Source organism: Lepus europaeus, unplaced genomic scaffold (genome assembly GCF_033115175.1).
Source record: "Lepus europaeus isolate LE1 unplaced genomic scaffold, mLepTim1.pri SCAFFOLD_3_1, whole genome shotgun sequence".
NCBI classification, from domain to species: Eukaryota; Metazoa; Chordata; class Mammalia; order Lagomorpha; family Leporidae; genus Lepus; species Lepus europaeus.
In genome coordinates this window covers 3,156,793-3,180,916 of record NW_026909276.1, presented here as the reverse complement: position 1 = coordinate 3,180,916, position 24,124 = coordinate 3,156,793, and the positions used below count along the sequence as shown (strand labels likewise).

General features: G+C 42.2%; 1 protein-coding gene and 1 pseudogene across 1 annotated transcript in view; one reads left to right on the top strand and one right to left on the bottom strand.

Moving 5' to 3' along the window:
* Positions 1-1,105: 1,105 nt before the first annotated feature.
* LOC133755342 (zinc finger protein 271-like) overlaps positions 1,106-24,124 on the top strand; it is a 45,841-nt gene continuing 22,822 nt past the window's right edge. The window contains exon 1 of the mRNA XM_062185475.1: positions 1,106-1,371. The gene's annotated coding sequence lies outside the window, so the exon portion shown is untranslated. The remainder of the gene's footprint in view (positions 1,372-24,124) is intronic.
* On the bottom strand, positions 20,773-24,108 carry LOC133755092 (vacuolar protein sorting-associated protein VTA1 homolog; annotated as a pseudogene).

Here is a 24,124-nt window from a genome sequence, read left to right as displayed (position 1 = left end):
CAGAGAGGCAGAGGCAGAGAGAGAGAGAAGTCTTCCATCCACTTGTTCACTCCCCAAACGGCTGCAATAGCCATAGTTAAGCTGATCCAAAGCCAGGAGCCAGGAAATTCTGGGTCTCCGATGTGGATGCAGGGTCCCAGGCATTTGGGCCATCTTCTACTGCTTTCCCAGGCTAGACCAGAAAGCTGGATTGAAAGTGGAGCAGCAGGGACTTGAACCAGCTCCCATATAGAATGTCGGTGTTGAAGGAGGAGGCTTAGCCCACTATGCCACAGTGCTGGTCCCGAAAGATTTCTTAAACCAATATTTCACTTTGGTTGGCCTTTAACCTAGACTTTTTTTTACCATACTTCCATGGGCAAATTTAATTCTAATCTCTTTCCACCTCAGCTTTCTCTTTGTAAATTGAGAATACTGTCTCCAGAATTAACCTAAGGTATAATTGATACAAAGTAAGGCATTTACTCTGGTAATCTGGCCCCTAGAAGATACTTGGCAATGTTAGTCCTGTATCCAGTTCGCTCTCTCTCTCTCTCTCTCTCTCTTTTTTTTTTTTTTGTACTTGGTGAATTAGAGGGTGGTGTAAAATGCTTTGAAAAGAACCACAAATAAAAGACACAAATAAAAATTGTATTCTCAAATCTAGATGTTAAACTATGCCGTGTACACCTGTGCTAAGAGTTACATTGAAATCCTTGTCATTCATTACTTGAGAGAAGCTGTCCAGGAATAAAGCAACCAGTAGGATTTTTCTGAGGGAAACAGCGTGTGTGAGGCAACCGGGGTTTGGGACTCAGCAGCAGTGGCTGTCACTTCTTAAGATTTTGTTCAAGAAAGGAAGAACAGCAGCTGACCCTTGAGATCTGGGGTGGGAAGGAAGGGAAGGAGGGATGTAAACAAAAGCAAACGCCCTCTGGTTCCCAGCCTGTCTCCGCCCACCCCACACTGAAGTCCTAGGAGAGGGCCAGTAAGTCTATCCAGGAATGCCCTGGCCTGGACTCCATTTCCCAGAGTCACCCGGTGCTCTAACGTTTTCCTGCTCTGAACGCCTGTGCGTGTGCATGCGGAAGAACGTGCGCATGCGCGTGCCTTTCCAAGTGGCTCGGAGTTGGGAACGGAAGTTCATTTACTGATCAGAGAGGGCCCTGAGGGGCCGCGCTGCTCCTTCTCCCGCATTCACTGGGGAGTCTTGCTCTGCAAGTGCAGTTGCAGGCAGTTCGGGAGCACACGCCCCAGACCTGCCGCCTGCCGCTTCTGTGCCTCTGCATCTGCCACCGTGGGTCCCAAGTTCCAGCGACTCCTGTCCCACACTCCCCGCTTTGCTCCCCGTGTGTCCTGAAGAAAGGGGACCTGCTCCCGAGATTTTCCACGGCAAGTATGGAGAACAGGAGGGGGCATCTATGCCTGTGTGGGAGAGGGGTGGGTGCGATGGCGGGTGGCGGCTCTCAGACCTCGATCACTTGCCTCTCAGTGATCCTGGGAGCTTCTCCAGCAGAGTTAAGGCTGGAACCCAGGTGTTGTGTCTCCCACTGCCGCTTCCCGGTCTCCCAACACTTGGCCGGTCCCACGGGCTGCCTCGCTCAAAGTCTTAAAGTACACTGGATGAGCAATGGCACAAGCAGGGCAGTTGAGAGCACGCAAAGGAAGGAGTCCCATTCCCTATATTTAAATAAGCCCAGTTCTCACTGTGGGTGGGTCAGAGAATGCCTTGTGGCTGGGCCTCTGGCTATATCCCCTGGTAGTTCCAGCTGGGCGGGGCTCGGTGGCCCTCAGCTGGAGCCTGAGGCAGTGGAGAGGTGGGGATGGAAGATCAGAGTAGGATCTGGCTCCTGGCCCCCATGCTGGACCCTGTGGACACATCTGACAGCTGGGGCGCTCTGTGTTTGGCTGACTTTCCCAGCAGCACGTGAAGCTTGTGCAGTAGCTTTGTGGATTGATCGCTCCTCCGTGTTTAATTAACAGACTCTTTTTCAATCTGGAGCTTGAGGCCGTGGAAACATAGCTGATTTATTTTCCTGCTTTTCAATTTCTGTCTTCAACCCTTCTTTCTTCTCATGTTATTAGGGATGTCAACTTTTATTACCTGCTGCTAACCCCTTTGCAAAGTGAGTAGTGAACTGAAATTAATGCAAGTCTACCGTGTGAGTTAATAATGAGCTACTTCAATCTGGATTTTCATAGTGGAGAGCTATGAAAACATAAATACAGAAAAGTATCAATTTTTCTTGTCTAGTTCTTTACAGTCACTCAATGCTTCACCGAGCTGATTATCTTACAGTCCATATTGTTTTAATTAAGAGGGCCAGTTACTTTTTTTTTTTTTTAATTTGCAGGCAGAGTTGGACAGTGAGAGAGAGAGAGACAGAGAGGAAGGTCTTCCTTCCATTGGTTCACCCCCCAAATGGCCACTGTGGCTGGTGCACTGTGCTGATCCGAAGCCAGGAACCAGGTGATTCCTCCTGGTCTCCCATGTGGGTGCAGGGGCCCAAGCACTTGGGCCACCCTCCACTGCCCTTCCAGGCCACAGCAGAGAGCTGGACTGGAAGTGGAGCAACCGGGACAGAATCTGGTGCACATATGGGATGCCGGCACTGCAGGCAGAGGATTAACCAAGTGAGCCACGGCACTGGCCCATTACTTTTTTTTTAAAAATTATTTATTTATTTATTTGAAAGGCAGAGTTACAGAGAGGCAAAGACAGAGACAGAGAGAGAGAGAGAGAGAGAGATCTCCCATCTGCTGGTTCATTCCCCAGATGGTCACAATGGCCAGAACTGCATGGATCTGAAGCCAGAAGCCAGGACCTTCTTCCAGGTCTCCCACACAGGCACAGGGGCCCAAGCACTTGGGCCATCTTCCACTGCTTTCCCAGGCCATAGCAGAGAGCTGGATCAGAAGTGGAGCAGCCAGGTCTTGAACCGGCACCCATATGGTTTTACCCGCTCAGACACAACACCAGCTTCAAGTTACTTTTCTTATTCTGGGTTCTGTGTTTAACCCCATGACATTTTCAACATGGGAGGATATTAGTGGTAGATTTTCAAAATGACTGGTCTGTGGAAGCCTTTGTACAAGGTGTTAATGTGAAGAGGGGTAAGGAAGAAAAGAGAAAATGTGCCCCTCTCCCCCCACAGAGATGCCCACACAGTGCGGTAAAAGATGTGGCTTTGGGCTGGCACTGTAACTCAGTAGGTTAATCCTCTGCCTGTGGTGCCAGCATCCCATATGGGCACCTGTTTGAGTCCCAGCTGCTCCTCTGATCCATCTCTCTGCTATGGCCTGGGAAGGCAGTAGAAGATGACCCAAGTCCTTGGGCCTCTACACCCATGTGGGAGATTCAGAAGAAGCTCCTGGCTCCTGGCTTTAGATCAGTGCAGCTCTTCTGGCCATTTTGGCCAACTGGGGAGTGAACCAGCAGAAGGAAGACCTTTCTCTCTGTCTATCCATCTCACTATCTGTAATTCCACCTCTCAAATAAATAAATAAAACATCTTTTAAAATAAGAGCAATGTGGCCCTGGAAACTAGTGCTATAGACTTTCAGTATAATGAAGTTTTCACTTGATTAACTCAGTGATTCATAGATTCTGTTAGAGTCCTGTTGTCACCAGATTACTAATCTGTGAAACTCATTTAGCATAGTAAAGTTACCTAGGAAGTAAAAATAGAAAGGGAATCCTGGATAGAGGTTGCTAGGGTAACAGCATTCTTCCTCTGAAACCCAGTGTTTTTGACCTTTTCTCCCATGTACTCCCTATCACAGTGCTTGTGAGTGGACAAGCAGTTATGTGTTTCTGCTGAAAAGAGTTGCTTCACACCCAGGAAACAACTGTAAGACACTCTATCAGCAACTATGTTGTGTGTACATTAATATGAACTTGAAAACAGCCAAGAACAGGCTTCCTGGACTACTCAGGCTAACTCACTGTTCTTGGCACATCATCCCCTGCTCTGCTATAAGTTTCCGGCAAGTTCTTTAAAATTTTTAGGAGAGACATGTTTCATATGAGAGACATAATCTGATAGTGTAGCAGTGATGTCTTTAAGAAAAGATGCCATGTGAGGAAGCAGTCTGATGTGTCCACTCATCTTCCCATTAATAACTCTCATTGATGTCTAGCACAGGGTGGCAGAAGCAATCCTCCTTCTGAATTGCATCAAGCCAGGAGGATTCATCTACAGTTTATCTGAGCTTTCCTTGTATGAGGGAATAACCAAAATACTACATTGTATAGGTTTTTTTTTTTTTAATTCATTTTATTTACTTGAAGGCAGATTTACAGAGAGATGGAGAGACAGAGCGAGGTCTTCCATCCATTGATTCACTCCTCAAATGGCCACAATGACTTGGGCTGGACCAGGCTAAAACGAGAAGCTAGGAGCTTATTCTGGTTCTCACACTTGATTTCAGGGGCCCAAACACTTGGGCCATCATCCTTTGCTTTCCCAGGTGAATTAGGGAGCTATATTGGAAATGGAGCAGCCAGGCCTTGAACCAGTGCCCATGTGGGGTGCTGGCACTGCCAGGGTCTGCTTAACCTACTACACCAGTCCCATGTGCATTTTTCAAAGGAGGGGAGGGGTTAAATTTTTTCTAATATGACTCTCAGAATAAAGATTATAATTTGTAGTAGATGATGATTTTGGTTATATTTTGAGTTTCATTAAATTTCTATATTTTTTAAGTTAATGAGTACTAGTAGTTACCTTATTTTTTTTAAAGATTTATTTATTTTACTTGAAAGTCAGAGCTACAGAGAGGAGAGGCAGAGAGAGATAAGTCTTCATCTGCTGGTTCACTCCCCAACTGGCTACAGTGGTCGCAGCTATGCCAATCCAAAGCCAGGAGCCAGGAGCTTCTTCTGTGTAGTAGTTATGTTATGTTATGTCATCCTTGCTTTGGATAAACAAACTCTCTCCCATCCCTCATTTAAAATGCTTTTTAAAATAGGTTTATTTTGAGGGCTGGCACTGTGACATGGCAGGTGAGGCTGCCACCTACAGTGCTGGCATCCCTTATGGGTGCTTGTTTGAGATCCAGCTTCCTGCCGTGGCCTGGGAAAGCAGTGGAAGGTTGCCCAAGTTTTTGGGTTCTGCACTGCATGGGAGACCTGACAGAAGCTTCTGGCTCCTGGCTTCAGATAGATCCAGCTCTGGCTGTTGCAGCCATTTTCAGAGTGAATCAGTGCATGGAAGACCTCTCTCTGTGCCCTGCCTCTCTGCAACTCTGCCTTTTAAATAAATAAATTTTTACATGCTACACCATGGAGCTGGCCCCAAGACCTAACAGGTTTTCTGGGTGCTTATCCTGGGGTTCACTTTGAGCACTAAGCATAGTTATTCTGTGTGACTGAATATTTAATGTTCCTTCTTATGGAAAAGTTTTTCTCATGATCTGAGTAGTTGGCTACATCTGCCCATAGTGGAAACTAAAACTTAATTTGGCATTTGAACACCCAGAGTGCTGATTCCTGTAATCTTCTGAATTTAATCAGAAAATGTGTTTTGAAACATGTGGTTTATGAGTAGGCAGGGCAGTTTTCCTGGATCCCGTGTGAATTGGTGAACTGATGGTGTTTTTCTACCCCACATTATATTCTGAAATTTACTTCATTTTATTTTCTTAAAATAACTATATTTGTAATTTGCTCCCCTCTTCTGAAGTGTTTGTGCTGAAGTGTTTCTAAAGTGTTTGTCCTTCTTATAACCATAGACATAAGTAGCCCTTTTCATTCTCTTTATGATGCTATAAGAGCAATGGGACATTGCAACTCTCTCCCCTGGCAGTACATCTTCCTCAATGTTTCTCTTTGATTTAGTCCCTGGGTTAACTTGGCTGCACAAAAGGCTTATACCTAAACCCAGTGTACCTATTGAATGAAAGTCATCATAAAATCAATATGCCTTGTAAACCTCTCATCTTTTGTTTTGAAATGTGTTGTGAATGTGTCTTTTATGTCAGTGTCTGTAAGCCAGAGACTTCCCACTTGAGGCAGAAGGCTGCTGAGGGACAGCACAACTGTAGCTTTGTTCTGTTACTTTACTGTGGCTACTCTCTCACCCTTTCTCTTTATTTTATTAAGATTTAAAAATTTTATTTTAAAGCAGAGTTACAGAGATAGAGGCAGAGACAGAAGGATGGGGATCTTGCATCTGCTGGTTCACTCAAGAGACTGCAATGAATAATGCTGACTCAGCCTGGAAGTCCAACCCAGTGTTCCACGTTGGTGCAAGGACCCAAGTACTTGTGCCATCTGTTTCTGCTTCCCCAGTTGTGTTAGCAGGGAGCTGGATCAGAAGTGGAACAGCTGTGACTCAAACTGGCACTCATGGGGCTGGCATTGTGGCACAATGGGGAAAGCCACCATCTGCAATGCCAGCTTCCCAGATGAGCAGCAGTTCATGTCCCAGTTGCTCCACTTCTAACCTAGCCCCCTGTTGTTGGCCTGAGAAAAGCAGCAGAGGATGACTCAAGTGTTTGGGCCATTGTAACCCATATGGGAGACCCAGATGAAGTGCCTGGCTCTTGGTTTCTGTGTGGTTCAGCCCTGGCCATTGCAGCCATCTCAGATGGAAGATCTCTCTTTTTTAGCATTTATTTATTTATTTGCAAGGCAGAGATAGAGAAAGGGAGAGAATGAGAAACAGATTTTCCATCTGCTGGTGTACTCCCTAGATGGCTGCAATGGCCAAGACTGGGCCAGGCCCAAGCCAGGCACCAAGAGCTTCATCCAGGTCTCCCACTTGGGTGGCAAGGACCCAGGTATTGGACCATCTTCTACTTTTCCAGGGCCACTAGCAGAGAATTGGTTCAGAAGTGGAGCAGCCAGGACATGAACTGGTGCCTATACCAGATGCCAGCACTGCAGGCAGCAGCTTTACCTGCTAATCCACAATGCTATCCCATCTGACTCTCCCTCCTCTCTGTAACTCTGACATTTTTTTTTAAGATTTATTTTATTTATTTGACAGAGTTACTGATAGAGATAGAGACAGATAGAGAGGTCTTTAGTCTGCTGGTTCACTTCCCAAATGGCTGCAATGGCCAGATCTGAGCTGATCTGAAGGCAGAAGCCAGTAGCTTCTTCCAGATCTCCATGTGGACAAATGGCCAAGGACTTAGGCCATACTGTGTCACTTTCCAAAGCACATTAGCAGGCAGCTGGATTGGAAGTGGAGCAGCCAAGACCGGAACCAGAGACCATATGGGATGCAGGGATGCCTCAACCAGCTATGCCACAGCACTGGCCCCCAAAACTCTGACCTTCAAATAAATCAATCTTTTTTAAAGGGTGGACACACATATTGGATCCCAGCATTTTATTTTGTGGTGGCTTAATCCACTGTGCCACAAAGCCAGACCCACCCTTTATCCTTCTGATGACTTGTGTGTCATGATCTTGGTGATATCTGCTGAACAACTGTTGGTATTATGTTAGACTTTTCTGTTTTATTTTGGTTGTCATTTGTTGAGTTTATTTTGGCTGCCACTTTTGGTAGCAAGCTGTGATGTCATCAGTGGCTAAAGCTGCCATGTGTTAGGCTGGCACTGATTCTACCTTTCCATTTCTTCAAGACTAACATGCTACAAAGTAACAACTGGAAATCAAGCTTCCTTTCTTCTCACCTAACAGACCAGCTGGTCTCTGTGTTTCTCATTTTAGCCCAAACCTATATAGCTTCCTAGAGCAGAAGGAAGCTTATTTTTTAAGGCAGAATTCATAGTTGTGGTAGTCCATTCACCTCTGAGAATTAAAGCCATCACTCTGCTTTTTGACTGGTTTTCAGTCTGTGGTGGTGCCCTCTCTCACAGGAAGACAGATTCCTCACAGAAGAATACACCCAGGTGGAGAAAACTTTATGGAGTGGGCTTTCCAAAGTGAAATGGAATTCTGGCCTGGACATCCTTGAGATCATGATCAGCAGAGTGGGGAAATTCTTAGCTATGTCCATTCACATCCTTTCCTTTTTGTTCAATGTATTCCTCCCTTACATAGTGCTCTGTGCTCTCCTTCTGTTGCACATGCACAAGGCGTGTCTGTGATTGAGGCTGTTTGTGTACCGCTGCAGTATCTGGAGTTGCCTTTGTCTCCATCTCTAACCAGAAACTCAGATGCAGAGTGAGGAGGGGACTGTCACCCTGCCACACAGGGTTTGGGCCCCTTGCTCCTTTACTTTTCTTCAGTGCAGGAGCAGCCTTAAACAGAGCTGTACTGGGTAGTATTGTTTCTTTTAGATTCGAGTGCTCGGATAGCAAAAGAAATACATATTTTTTTCTTATAGAACGGATTGAGGAGGCACTACATAAAGTCAGCAGCAACTTTCTTGGCTCCTGTTACATGTCAAGATGAGTCAGAATATTCAGGGCCATTTGTTAAATTTTTAAAAAAATTAAAAATATTTATTTGAAAGGCAGAGTTACAAAGAGAGAGAGACATAAATCATTTATCCATTGGTTCACACCCCTATTGGCCACAATAGCTGCAGTTGGACTGGATTAAAGTCAGGAGCCAGTATGTTCCACATTTCCCATTTGGGAGTAGGAGCACAAGCACCATCTTTTGTAGCTTTCCTAGGCACATGAAGGAGCTGGATCAGTAGTAGACAGCTGGGACATAAACTCATGCACAATATGGAATACCAGAATCACAGGCAATGGCTTTCCCACTATGCTCTACTGTCTGTTTTTATTATTACTATTTTTATTTGAAAGGCAGAGTTAGAGAGAAGCAGAGGCGGGGGGTGGGGGGGAGAAAGGCCTTCCATCTTCTGGTTTACTCCCCAGATGACTGCAATGGCTGGAGCTACCCTGAACTGAAGCCAAGAGCTGGGAGCCTCTTCCAGTTATCTCACATGGGTGCAGGGGCCCAAGGACTTGGGTCATCTTCTACTGCTTCCCCAGACCTTAGAAGAGAGCTGGATCAGAAATGGAGCAGCCGAGACTCAAACCAGTGCCCACATGGGATGCCAGCAGTGCAGGCAGCAGCTTTCCCTGCTGGGACACAGTACCAGCCCCTCCATCGTCTCCTTTATGGAAACATATATTTAAGGGACATTAGAAGGCCATTCAGGCCCTCCCTACAAAACATTTTGAAATAATGATTGCCAGTCCACAAGACTGCTTCCAAAGGGAGAGAGCTGCAGGAACAGAGAGGGCAGTGATATTGAAAGGGTATGAGGAACAAGGGAAGGTAAGAAGGCCAGAAGAAATCTTGAAAAGTATTCCAAAGGATAAAGTAATAGGACACAGGTCATTTGTGCAGATTTCTATTATAGGGTGTTCCTTTTTTTTTTTTAATTAGAGATAATTTCTAACATAATTTGTGATATACTTGACTCACTTTTCAGTTTTCTTCTTACAGATAAGATGTGCTTATAAGATATAGAGGGGCTGGTACTGTAGTTTAATCCTCTGCCTGTGGCACTGGCATCCCATATGGGCACTGGTTCTAGTCCCAGCTGCTCCTTTTCTGATCCAGCTCTCAGCTATGACTATGACCTGAAAAAACAGTAGATGGTTCAAGTGCTTAGGCCCCTATACCCAAGTAGGGGACAGAGAAGAAGCTCCTGGCTCCTGGCTTCAGATCAGTGTAACTCTATCTGTTATAGCCATTTGGGGAGTGAACCAGCAGATAGAAGACTTTTATCTCTGTCTCTTCCCCTCACTGTCTAATTCAACCTCTCAAATAATTAAAATCTTATAAGATGTAGAGAAGTACTGGAATTAAATGCAATAGTACACTCCTAAATATGCAGTTAGCATTAAATTTTTGTTGAGAAAGGGATGAGCTTGGCTTTATGTGTGTCTTGCTTAGAGCAGAATTTTTTTAAAAAAAACTTTTACTTAATGAATATAAATTTCCAGTGTACAGCTTATGGATTACAATGGCTTCCCCCTCCCATAGCTTCCCTCCCACCTGCAACCCTCCCCTCTCCCGCTCCCTCTCCCCTTCCATTTGCATCAAGATTCATTTTCAATTCTCCTTATATACAGAAGATCAATTTAGTATAAAGATTTCAACAGTTTGCACCCACATAGAAACACAAAGTGAAACATACTGTTTGAGTACTAGTTATAGCATTAAATCCCAATGTACAGCACATTAAGGACAGAGATCCCACATGAGGAGCAAGTGCACAGTGGCTCCTGTTGTTGACCCAACAAATTGACACTCTAGTTTATGGCGCCATTAACCACCCTAGGCTGTTGTCATGAGTTGCCAAGGTTATGGAAGCCTTCCAAGTTTGCCGACTCTGATCATATTTAGACAAGGTCATAAAAGACAGAGTGAGGATAGTAACCAATGATCCTAAGAGTGGCATTTACCAGGTTTGAACAATTATACAGCATTAAGTGGGGAAGAGGACCATCAGTACACACAGGTTGGGAGTAGAGCCATTGGTGGTAGAGTAGAGGTTATGATTACAAAGGAATGAGGCCCAAGTACGCTACATAGGGTCTAGAACAAAGGACAGAGTCATTATTAGAAGAGCTAAGAAAGGTGCTGTCTAAGCTACAATTAAGTTTTCTGATTGAGAGGGAAATAGAACCTGATAGAAGGGGCTTGATAATAATCTGGTGGGCTTTAGGCCTTGTAAGTTAAGAGGCCCAGACCCATCTATCTCTTCACATGGGGTATATCCTAAGGGAGGTGTGAACCTCCTAGGGGAAGGCACTCTGTTGACTTTCATTACTTGGCTGGCCTGGGAGGAGAGCTGGCCAGGTAAAGGCAGGTGGCATCTCTAACAAGAAATTTACAGTTCTGCCTGCAATGTTGCTGACCCTACTTGACCATACCCTCAGCTGCAGTGGTCACTTTGGAAGTTGGGCTGAGTGAAGGGCTTTTCAGCTTAGAGCCAATAAGATCTGTGGCTCTGACCTGGGCATCCTTCGACTCCAGGGCAGGTCCATTTCCAGTGATCCAACTCTTGGCAGAGCTGCCAGGGCTCTTCACAAGCTGACTTCTGCTGAAGCCCAGGCTTACCACATTGAAAGCCACTGCAGTGGACTGGCCTGTTGGGTCTCCTTGAGGGCAGATCACTGTACAGATCAGCCATTAATAGGCCTGCCACCCATTGCTTCTGATGCCTAGCTTTCTTTTCCTCCTGGTTTTTGTTAAAGCAGACCAGAGGATGCAAGTCAAGGGAGTGCCCAAGTCCCATCTCTAATCTTCGGAGGCCTGAACTACAAGTCTATAGTCACAGACATGTTCTGTAGTAGTTTTTCTAAGGTAGACAATGCCCATGAGGAAAATTATATTCTCGCTTTAAAACTTTCTTTCCCTTTGGTCTGAAAGGGAGGTTTTTTCTACTTACTGTATACTTCGCTGATGGCGAAGTGAATCTAGCTATGAGATTATTATTTAAGTTCTTCTTTTGGCTATGCTATTACAGAAAAATGTTAGCCATCTCTTTTATAAGGTCTAAAGATTAAATTGTGCATCCTACAGATTCCTTCATAATAGAATTAGTTTCCTACCTTGAAGAGAATAGAGAAATGAAAGAACAAGTTGGGCTTAGAATAGAGAAATGAGGGAGCAAGTCCTAGATCGCTTGCTGACAATAGCAATATCACATGAATACTTAGCAAACAGTTTCAACCATTAGATAACAACTTAAGAAAACATTTACCAGAAGGTCCAATGCCTTCTATAAATTTTAAGAATCATGTATTTGAAAACACCTCTTAAATATCTAACATGGTGTAGTTTGTTTAACCAATAAACTTAAGCACAACCATATAAAATGTTTTTAGTTTCTTTCTACCAACAAGTTTAAAACATTTGATACACAGATTCAGGTCACACAAATTAAAATGTATCTTTGATTGATTTTAGCAGCTTAAATTTATGGACAACCTTATCCATAAGCCATTTAAAATAAAACTCTTAATAAAATTTCCCCATGTGGACATACAATATGTACACACATATAACATAGCATAATAGACCAATATAGCAATTTTAATAATAGCTTTTAAAATCGTTAACTCTTTTTGTAGATTGCCAATTGATTTGAATTGCTTTTTGTTTCTGGTAACCTCAGTTGACCATACTTTCTCTCAGTTGGTACTGTTAATATATTATTGGCTTCATCTGTTTACAGAGCCATCCCAAAGTACTGAATACAATAGAAGTGGCTGGAAAAAGTCCATAGGAACCTATAGGAGGACAGCTAAACACAGAACCAACAACGCTTTAGTTTTATGAGCAGCAAATCATATATAACTGTGGATGACAAAAGACTTTAAGTCGCCATGTTTAAAATTATAAACTCATCAACCAACAAGAGGCACTTGCTTACTTCACAGTATTTTTGAAAGCACCTGGAGGATTTTACAAGTATTTAACCCTTTAGGCCTCTGGGGCTTTCTCATTAAGATAACTATCATGTCTAGTGACACAAGATCATTAGACTTTTTAATTCTCAAACATTTGTATTAATAGCATTTTCCATTATAGAAACTTAAAGTTTGGTACCACATCACATCTTGACAGTACTTCTAGTATAATCCAAATAGCCTGATTAGTTGGTATCTCTATAAGATGAGAGACATAGGTTCTTCGATTTTTTCAGTTCGGCCCAAGCTGGAAAAAGCAAAGTCCAAGACTTACTGGAAATTTTAGAGTCCAGATTGTTTGAAACTTTGATTTTTTGAATGCCTGTCAAGAATGCCAAGAAGGCTCAAAATCCAAAATATCTGGTTGAAATAAGATTCCTTAAAATCATGACATAACATAGACCAAATTTGATCATTGGTACAAGGTGATTATTCAAATCTTTGAAAATAAGCATATATTTAAATAACCCTTAGCTCTTAATAAAAATTCAGCTGTTTTTGAACAATTAGAATTTAACAGGCATCAAGAGAACATAATAGATTACTTTAACACATTGATTTAACAGAGCATCAGAGTTTAATTCTATGTCAAAGAGAAATTGAGCTTCCTGTGATCTTTTGCTGTGAGGTTTCCTTCCTTTACCTTCTTTCATATTGGTGACTGTGTTTCTGTGTGTAACACATCTTTAAGCATCTTTTGCAGGGCAGGACGAGTGGCAACAAATTCTTTCAGTTTCTGTTTGCTATGAAAAGTCTTAATGTCACCTTCATTCACAAATGAGAGCTTTGCAGGATATAATATTCTGGGCTGGCAGTTTTTCTCTCTTAGTACCTGGGCTATGTCTTGCCGTTCCCTTCTAGCTTGTAGGGTTTCTGATGAGAAGTCTGCTGTGAGTCTAATTGGAGATCCTCTGAGAGTAATCTGACGTTTCTCTCTTGTACATTTTAGGATCTTTTCTTTATGTTTCACTGTGGTGAGTTTGATTACAACATGTCGTGGTGAGGATCTCTTTTGGTCATGTTTATTAGGGGTTCTATAAGCTCCCTGTACTAAGGTGCCTCTGTCCTTCTCCAAACCTGGGAAATTTTCTGCTAGTATCTCACTGAAAATACCTTCTAATCCTTTCTCCCTCTCCATGCCTTCAGGAACTCCTAGAACCCGAATGTTGGTTTTTTTAATAGTATCCTGTAGATTCCCGACAATATTTTTTAGATTTCTAATTTCCTCTTCTTTCCTTTGGTTTGCCTGTTTCCTTTCCTGTTCTCTGTCTTCTAAATCCGATATTCTCTCTTCTGCTTCGCCCATTCTGTTTTTAAGGCTCTCTAATGTGTTTGTCATTTGATCTATTGAATTCTTCATTTCATTATGATTTCTCATCACTATCACAGTTTCTTGTTCTACTAGTTGTTTCATTTCATTTTGATTCCTCCTTAATATTTCATTTTCCCGAGAGAGATTTTCTATCTTGTCCATTAAGGATTTCTGTAGTTCAAGAATTTGTTTTTGAGAACTTCTTAATGTTCTTATCAATTTTTTGAGATGTGCTTCTTGCATTGCTTCTATCTCATCATCTTCATAATCTTGAATTGGGGTGTTTTTTCATTTGGGGGCATCATAGTGTCTTCCTTGTTCTTCTTACCTCAGTTTTTGCATTTGTTGTTTGGCATGTTGGAGATATTTGGTTTCTTCACTGTGGTGTTTTTTCTTGTTTCACTATGGCTCTATATTAAGTAGACTGTCTGCTTTCGGTGGAGACTTAGAGGCTTGAGATGAGTGTGGCCTGAGAGCTCTGTTTGGTTCCTCAGGGTTGAGGGTGTGTCAAAGATGACACTCCCAGGTTAGGTGTGGTAAATCTCTTTCTTTCTTTGTTTTTTTTGATTCAAAAGGGAAGTAATTCCGCATAGCTGAATGTAATTGGAGGTAGTTAGCAGGCACATGATATACCCACAGGAGCCAGGGATTGGAAACTCTTTCCCAAGGACCACACAGGGAATCTCTGCTGCCCTCAGTGTGGGCTCCAATTCTCCTGCAGTCTCCCACTGGGTTGCCAAGTTAGATGCTAATCTCCTGTTATTTCACCCCTCCCCCCAGAGTCAGGTTTTTCTGCTAGGCTTAGGGCCGGTGCAGACCTGAGGTCGCCCTGCTTATGACGTATGTCAAAATGACGCCTGCTCTTTGTCTTGCTAGCCCTTGAGGGGTGAGCGGAGAGAGAGAAACTCGTGTCCGTATCGGTCACTTTTTTTTTTTTTCCTCTCTCTCTTCTAGTTAGCCTGGTGAACTTTTCCCCACGGAGTTTCAAGCCTCATTCCCTCTAGTCTCCTCTTTCCGCTTGCCCACTGGTGTCTCCAGCTATGGAGGTTCGGCTCACCTCGCGTTCCAGTGCTGGTGTGTTGAGTCTGCCGCTGGTGTCCCGAACTTGGGCTCCCACGCTCTCCACGCAGGTCCACCGTGAATCACTAGTTCCAGAAGAGTTTCCTCAGCTGTTTTTTCCCCTACTCTTCCTTGACCCTGCAGTATCTCCACTTTTATTAACCTGTCTCTTCCCCGGACTAATAGTGTGCTCCCTTCCTATTCCGCCATCTTGCCGCTCCTTAGAGCAGAATTTTTATGACTGAATTTGAGATAATTAAAAATCAGTTTCATAATTGAAACATTGACCATTTTTACTACTGCAGCCTCCCCCTCACTCTGTATCCCTATGCAGATAGTCCACATGAAGGTACAACAGAAAAAGTAGCCTGCATATCTGGAGTAATGCAAATATGCCCTTTGCTTAAACAAGGGGATTGATCGACTGGAGTTCTTTGTGATTCAGTTTGCATTTTTCTGTAGAGTGAAATATAGTGATTTGGGTAAAATATCTCATCTTCTAGTAGATGATTCCAATTGGCTTTCTTATCCATCTACTTCACATCACAGGTGATTCCCAAGACAGGTATTGGGCTCTATCAAATAAAAAAAACAAAGTAGCCTCTTCAGAGTTGATGTATTTCTCCTGGAAAATTGGAGAAATGTTTTGTAAGAAGCAGTTCATGGAGGATGTGTACTCCCCTAGTAATGAGACTGAAGTGATTCCCTTTAATTGCCCCTCCCTGAGCTAGTTCTTGAGACTCATTGATCAGGACAAGAATGCTAATATTTATAGGCCAATTATGAATTATGCATGTTTGTCTTACACATGAGATGTCTGCAGATCTGTTTCTCAAGGCCTTTAAGATAAAATAAGAAAATTTTGTAACAAAAGAGAAGGTTGGCATTGCCTGTTGCCTTGGTCTAGGATCTGTGCATTTATTACCCACTTAGTACTCTGACTCCTATTGTGCGCATCTCCTGATGGTTCTTTTTTGGCCATTCCTGTGTCCAGATTCCTTAATGGGTGACAATCTTTGTCCAGACTTCCAGTGTGATAACTCAGCCCAAATTGGAGTTGACTAGTTTGTGTACCCACTTTAGGATTAAGGTGGTCCAAAACTGCCAGTGCCCAATGACTGGGCTGCCTTTATGCTCACTCAAGAGGTAAGACTCTGGGCACAGGTCTCAAGTGGTTTGTTTGGTCCTCTTCCCTTTATCTCCCTGGTGACCAGGCTGATTCTCAGGTAGGCAGGGAACTTGTTGGCTCACAGAAGTCTCCAGATTTCTGTTTTGCATTCATCTGCAAAATATTTGAAAGTTTCCTCTTGGATCACCAAAGTCCTGAGTAGGGAGTTTTATTTTGTATTGAGCTGTGTCTTTATAAAGACAGGTGTCACTGAAGACTGTGTGTCCTCAGAATTAACTGAACTCACCCAGGGCTGCATGGAGTTCCAGGATCCTTGCTTCAGGCTGAACATTGCCTGCTGTTGTGAGCATTTGGGTGTGTACCAGAAAATGGAAGAAATCTCTCCCCCCTCCATCTCCCCCTGTCTTTCAAATAAAATGAAAAACAGATAAAAATTGGGAAAAAATGTGTTTTTCCTTGTGTCCTAAGGAAAAAGTAATTACTGTTGCTACAGGTAGAACTCATTTGTACACTTCACAAATACTCATCAATCTCAGGTTAAAGGTTTGTTGATCACTGCTGGCTGGGCTGCCTACTCAGCTCCCATTCTGTAATGCATCCCCTTCCATCATCTGCAGTTCACTTTGGGTGCTCATAAAACACCAAACTGCCTGCTGACTTTGCAGCCCTGTGTTCTTTATGCATAGCTTGGCCATCGTCTCACTTTCTTTAGCAGCATGCTAATTTTTATGAGTACTTCACAGGCAAAGAATAATGAATTCATTGATTTTCTCTGAGCTTTTGCCCTAAGTGGTTTATTTTCTGAAATTGATTTTGGGTGATTGCTGGATTAGAAGTTGGGGTGCAGAATTTGATATTAGATAAATAGGGCTGTCACTGCCACTTGCACTGTGCCCCACCCTGCAACCTATGCCTGCCTTTGGATTCTGTTTTTATAGAGTGTTGGAATGAGGCAGTAGTGATTCAATAAAGGAATAAATTTTCAATTGTTAAACATTTTTATTTTTATTAATACAAAGAGAACAGATTGCATAAGAATGTAATTCCAGAAGAACATAACCATACTTCTCTATTTCCTCCTCCTTTCTTCCTTTCTCTTTTTAAGGATTTAATAAGCTGGCTTTTTTCCCTAACCTAGTCTTTACCCCTTCATCTCCAGCCTTCCTGTCCATTTGTTCCTACTTTACAATCTGCTACTTTAAGCTTTTTCCCCCTTCTTTCATGCATGTTTTTGCCTACTCCTACCCCAATTCCAAAGAAGGAAAAATGAATAAAAATCATGATATTGATTCAATGACAGGAATCCTATCCAGAAATACAGAAAAAAGTTACCTCCTTTTTCTTTTTATTAACAATTTATTATTGATTTACCTTTCTGGAAGAGGCAGCTGGAAGTTCCCCGAGGTCTGTCCTTAGGATGTGAGGAGAGCCAGAGATATTGGATAGACTCTTTACAGTCTGTTTTACTGTGAGAGATGTTGTTCCACTTGCCTGTGGCAGAAAAAAATGAAATTTCAATGATTTTTTTCTGCATTACTAATTTTTATGATGAGTCTTTTCTTTATCAATGGATAGAGACCTGTCAAATTTGTCATGAGCAAAAAATTTCACAGACACAACTGCTTCCAGAGGAGACGCATGCCTCTCCATTCCCATGTGGCCTTCCCCTGAGATCTCCAGGTGGCTTCTCTTGGTCTCCTGAAAGCAAAGAGAAGATTCCAACCACAGAAAAAGTTCACTACGACTGTGGTGTTGTTTCTTGGAAATTCCTGTCCAAAAAGTAATCATTTAAGAACACCAGGGGCATTTTATTAGTTTCACAGGACTCTCTTCTTCCTGGCTCAGTGGAGAGGAAAAATAACCAAAGTTGAAGTATGATTCTAGGCAAAGCACAATAATTTTTCCACATAATGAAAATCCTCAATTTTTTCTGCACATTGTTAGTCTTACATGGGTTAGAAAGAAAAATACCATTTAATGTCTTAGAACTCTCTAGTGTTAAAAAGTGCAAGAATTAAAAATTGCTATTTTATGCTCTTATAAAGCTCCAAAAGCATTAACATTGTGCATTTCTCAGTGATTGGAAAATTCTAAATTTGAAATCAATTAATTGGCTTTGCAGAGTAGGAAGAAAATAATTGGTTTATTAATTATTTATAAAGAGAGACTATGAAAGAAGCTAGTCTTTGGTACCAATTGTCTATGATAAGCTTTAGTGTTTATGAAACCATGACTCATTTTATTTTATTTTATTTTATGTCCACTTGAAGTTGCAAAAGAAAACATACAATAGTGGTTGCAATTCACTTTAACAGACTTTTTGAAAGATTTTATTTATTTATTTGAGAGGCAAAGTTTCTGACAGTGAGAGGTAGAGACAGAGAAAGGTCTTCCATCCATTGGTTCACTCCCCAAATGGCTGAAGAGCCAGAGCTGCTCTATCCAAAGCCAGGAGCCAGGTGCTTCTTCCCAGTCTCCCATGGGTGCAGAGGTTCAAGCACTTGGGCCATCTTCTACTGCTTTCCCAGGCCATAGCAGAGAGCTGGATTGAAAGAGGAGCAGCTGGAACTAGAACTGGTGCCCATATGGGATGCCAGTGCTGGAGGTGGAGGATTAACCTACTGCACCATGGCGCCGGCCCCACAATTCTCTTGAGAACAGAGACATTTATTCCTGAGTCTTTTACTCTTCATATATTTATGAGATGATGTCTGATTTCTTTTGGAGTTCTCTTTTGTTCTTTGATTATTTTCTATGACTAGTTTCTTAAAAGGACTTGTATTGTTAACATCTACAGTTAGGCCAATGAAGTCCTGACAGGGCACTTGTCTCTAGAATTAGAGGAGTGCTCATCATTCTCATACTGTGTTCTGTTGCTGTTCAGCCTGTGACAGTGAGACATGTAAATAAGAAACCAGAAACTCAGCATGTGGTTACCCCACAAGGAATCTTACCTTGTCTGCATCTGAATAATTTTGATAGCCAGGTGTTTTTAAGTTGCTAAATATTCTCCTAATTTGTATTTATTTAAAGACTATTAACTTAGTACCACAATTTTTATTACCATAAGTTGATTGCAGGTAAGGAATTTACAAATTCATACCTTGACTAGAAGTTTTACTTTGTAACAATCACGGACTAGCAGAAGTCATAAACCATTAACCTTCATTTTTCTAAAATAAGAGGTTGTAATTAATATGAGTAATATCAAGAATATAATTTTTGAGATGGCACCATGCTCAATAGGCTAATCCTCTGCCTGCAGCACCGGCACACAGGGTTATAGTCCCAGTCAGGGCACTGAATTCTGTCCCAGTTGCTCCTCTTTCAGTCCAGCTCTCTGCTGTGGCCCAGGAGTGCAGTGGAGGATGGCCCAGGTTCTTGGGCCCTGCACCCACATGGGAGACTGGGAGGGGGCACCTGGCAGCATGGTGCGCCAAACGTAGCATGCCAGCTGCAGTGGCCATTGTGGGGGTGAACCAACAGAAAAGGAAGACCTTTCTCTCTGTCTCTCTCTCTCTCACTGTCCACTCTGCCTGTCAAAAAAAAAAAAAAAGAGAGAATATATTTTTTAAGATTTTATTTATTTATTTGAGAGGTAGAATTACAGACAGAGAGGGAGAGACAGCGAGAAAGGTCTTCCTTCCATTGGTTCACTCTCCAGATGGCTGCAATGGCCAGAGCTGCACCCATCTAAAGCCAGGAGCCAACTGCTTCTTCCTGGTCTCCCATGAAGGTGCAGGGGCCCAAGCACTTGGGCCATCTTCCACTGCTGTTCTAGGCCATAGCAGAGAACTGGACTGGAAGAGGGGCAGCCAGGACTAGAACCGGCACCCATACGGGATGCCGGCACCACAGGCAGAGGATTAACCTCTGCACGGCAGCACCAGCCCCAAGTACATGAAGAATTTAGAACAGAAAATCTACCAACCTCATGGAGTTTATCTCCTTTTCAAAACTTTTTAAAACCTTTAGCATGCAAAATGCTAATTTAAGGTGCTGTAATTAAATTCACACAAACAAAAGAAGTTTTAGTATGTTTTACTTCATCATTTAAGTTAGATACTGTTAGGAAATTCTAAATTATTTTGTGGATAAATTGTAATTTCATTTCATAGGTGTATTTGAGTGGAAACACAAGCTTTTATAATCAATTATTTATGTTTAAAACATATGCTTATGTATGTTTTAAGTTAAAATAACAGCATTTTATGAAGTTTAGATACATCTTGTTCAATACAAGCCTTTTTTTTTTAAGTTTTCTTTAAAAAGAATCTTTGTATTTATTTTTTTAACACAGCAAATTCAGAAAAAAGCATTTGGGAAACCAACATTATTAATATTAACTCTGAAAGCATTTCTACCCCTTTACTGAATGATTTTTCCTTCTGTCAACTTTAAACTGTAATGAATAAAAATTGTGTTTTGAACATAAGTTTTTCATGCTAATCTAACACTTTAGGACATTTGTATTTGTTTTATAAGTCTTAAGGAAAACAATAAGGTAATCTCTCATCTAGACAATTCTGGAATCTTTTATTAGATTTAGAATTTTACAGCAAAGTAATATGATCTCTTTGTCCAAATATTATGGCTTTTAAAAAATTTCTCTTCATGTATGTAAATTAATAAAGCTTATTTCCAATATATATTTTCTGTGTTTTCATTTGCTGAAGCAGGGTTCAAAGGGTGTTTTTAGGATCTTGCCAACATCAGTCCTATGTACCCATAAATTATTGGAGCCATTTAATGGATAATAAAAACTGTTGAGGCTACTGATGAATGCTTCAAAAGGAATCTGATACACACAGATTTTATTGTCATATTGAATTCAACTGAGGTCTTTCTTGAAACTGTACTCTTGATAGACTGAAGACAGAGTAATGGGTTAATTCTTTATGCCAAAGATACGCGGATCTGTTGTACAAAGGCTTCATTCTCTGTTGATCATCAGTAACTTGAGGTCTTTCTGTAGATTCTGAATGGCAGTGCTTACAGCTTCATATTGCAAAGCACTGGCAGCATATTTGCAGTATTTCTGAGCTCTCACAAAGTCCTCAGGGGTGAGGTGGGTATCTCCTTGGGAAACTGTACTGAAAGTGCAGGATCAATGGCTGGACTACTCTATAGAGTAGGTTGCATAGTATTCCTTGTTACACCCATGCTATGGGCACTTTTGCTGGTGTGTAGGCTAGGGCATGTGCACCCAGAGGAATCTGTATTCAACTATAGCTGTCTGATGGCATGCTGCCTGGGTCAACTGCTGAAGATGATGATGGCTGAGGTGTGTTGAGTGGGCAGAGATGCTACTACAGCATCTTCATTTTCTTCACCATCAATATCTTCCTCAATTGCAATAGAGCCTGCTTGAGGAGTCTCCTCATTCTTTAAGCAATTATGGATATATGTTGCCTTCCACCTTGCATACTTTCTGTGTTTCACATTTTCATCAGTGTTATGTTAAACATGGTTATGACATCTATTAAAAGACTTGCAGTATAGAAGAACTTGATCATGATTTTTGTGAAATAGCCCAGCACAATGTTCACTGTCTGCATATATAAACATTTTCCAAGAATAATTCCCCAAATGAGCAGAACCAACTGCTCCTTGGGTAATAGCTTCATTATCACCCCCACTGTTTCTTTTTGTTGTTGTGAAGAACCTGAGCCTGGATCAAGGCACAGCTCTTTTAGACTAGGCCTCCATCTTGTAATTCAGGACTGACCAGACCCTGAACCCTAAGGCAAAAACTCCTGAAAGAAGAAAAATAAACTCCCCTGATAAACTCCCCTAGCAACAGCCATTCAGCAGATAGCAGGGAAATACCTGCTATCCAGGTGTCTTTTCAGGCAGTTAAGGTGATTGATAACATTCCAAATCCCTGCAGTTTGGCACATACACCCTAGCAGCTCAGGCCCTATGCTTTAGCCAATCATTTTAAAAAGCATCAACCCCAAAGCCATCCAACCACCTTTACTAGTCTATTCCCAACACTGGATTTACTAATCAATTTTAAGAGATGTTCTTTACATTCTCACAGAATGAGATGATTTGCTGAATGGTGCTATAATGTATAGAATGTCTCTGAAAACCCTGTATAAACCCTACAAAGGAAATGGGATGGATCCTCATCAGAAGAACACTGTGATGATTGGAGGAGTGGACCCTAGCTTGAGTTAGAACAATAAACCTCTTTGCTTTTGCATCATTGAAGTCTCTCATTGGGATAATTGTGTCCCATCCAAGACTGGTCTAACAGTTGTTATTGTTAAGATTTATTTATTTATTTGAAAGGCAGCTATAGAAAGGCAGAGAGATGGAAGGAGAGTTGGCCTCTGCCATCCTCTAGTTCACTCCCCAAATGGCTGCAATGGCCAGAGCTGTGCTGATCTGAAGCCAGGAGCCAGGAGATTCTTCCAGGTCTTCCACATGTGTGCAGGGGCCCAAGGACTTGGGCCATTTTTTCTGCTTCTTTCCCAGGCCAGAGCAGAGAGCTGAGTCAGAAGTGGAGCAGCTGGGACTTGAACTGGAGCACATATGGGATGCCATCACTGTAGGCCAGGGCTTTAACTTGCTGCACAACAGTGCCAGCCCCCCAACTGTTTCTTAAGAGCTCCTAACTGACCTGTTAATTTTGATAAAAATTTATGACACTCAGGAGTTTTATTATCAATATTCATTCTAGTTTGCATGGCATATAAATGACACCCTTGGTGAAATACATAATGATCAACAATGGCTGCCAACACCCACCCCTCAGATCAATTCTTGAGCAACTATTCAGTAATAGGCCACCACAGGGCCCTACTTGTCATGCTCCTGAGCCATCAGGTGATGCTGTATTTTTTTTTTTTTTTTACTTTTTTAAATTTTGACAAGTAGAGTTATAGACAGAGAGAGACAGAGAGAAAGGTCTTCCTTCTGTTGGTTCATCCCCTAAATGGCTGCTACGGCTGGCACTGTGCCAATCCAAAGCCAGGAGCTAGGTGCTTCCTCCTGCTCTCCCATGCGGGTGCAGGGCCCAAGCACTTGGGCCATCCTTCACTGCCTTCCCGGGCCACAGCAGAAAGCTGGACTGGAAGAGGAGCAACTGGGACAGAACCCAGGGTGCCAGAGCTGCAGGCAGAGGATTAGCCTAGTGAGCCGCGGCACTGTATGTTCTTAAACTGTGGGGAGAGTGGGGGCAGTGGAGCAAGCTCAGCCATCTCCACTCTAGCATATCACCACTTTCTCAAGCCTATACTTTTTTCAAGTACATATTACATTCTTACATTCACAGAAAAAGTTAAAACCAGACTGACTGTTGTAAAAATAATTCAGTGGTTATAGAAGTCTACTCATACAACATTTAAAATTGTTCAATAACATACTCTGTGATTTTAAAAAAAAGATTTATTTATGTATTTGAATTGCAGATTTACAGAGAGAGAGAGAGAGAGAGACATCTCTGCTGGTTCACTCCCCAAATGATCACAATTGCCAAGGCAGGGCTAGATTGAAGCCAGGAGCCAGGAACTTCATCCAGGTCTGCCACATGGGTACAGGGATTCAAGCATGAGAGCCATCCTCCACTGCTTTCTCAGGTTCATTAGCAGAAAGCTGGATCAAAGTGGAGCAGCCAGGATTCAAACCAGTACTCATATGGGATGCCAGTACTGTAGGCAGTAGCTTAACCCACTAAGCCACAGTGCCTGCCCCCAAATGATTTTTGGTTTCTGTATGATAGCCATACTAACTGGGGTGAGGAGAAATCTTATTGTGGTTTCTGTTAGCATTTCCCTGATGGCTAGTGATCCTGAACATTTTTTTCATGTGTCTGTTGGCCATTTGAATTTCTTCCTTGGAAAAATGCTTGTTAAAACTGCGTTTTAATATAACAGGAAAAATGGCTGTTGCCCATTTCTTGAACTGGATTGTTTGTTTTGTTGTTGAATTTGTTGAGCTCATTAGAGATTTTGGATATTTTTACTAATAGTTTGCGAATGTTTGCTTCCATTCTGTCAGTTGCTTCCTTTGTTGCAGTTCAGAAGCTTCTTAGCTTGATATAATCTCCTTTGACTATTTTTCCTTTTATTGCCTGTGCTTCAGGGGGTCTTTTTCCAAAATTTGCCTATGACAATGTCTTGCAGAGTTTCCCTGATATTTTCCCCTAGTAATCTAATGGTATCACATAGATTTAGATTTTTGATCTAATTACAGCTAATTTTTGTACAAGTTGCAATGTGGGGATCTCTACACTGTGAAGAACAAATTTTTCCAGCACCATTTTTGAAGAGATTGTC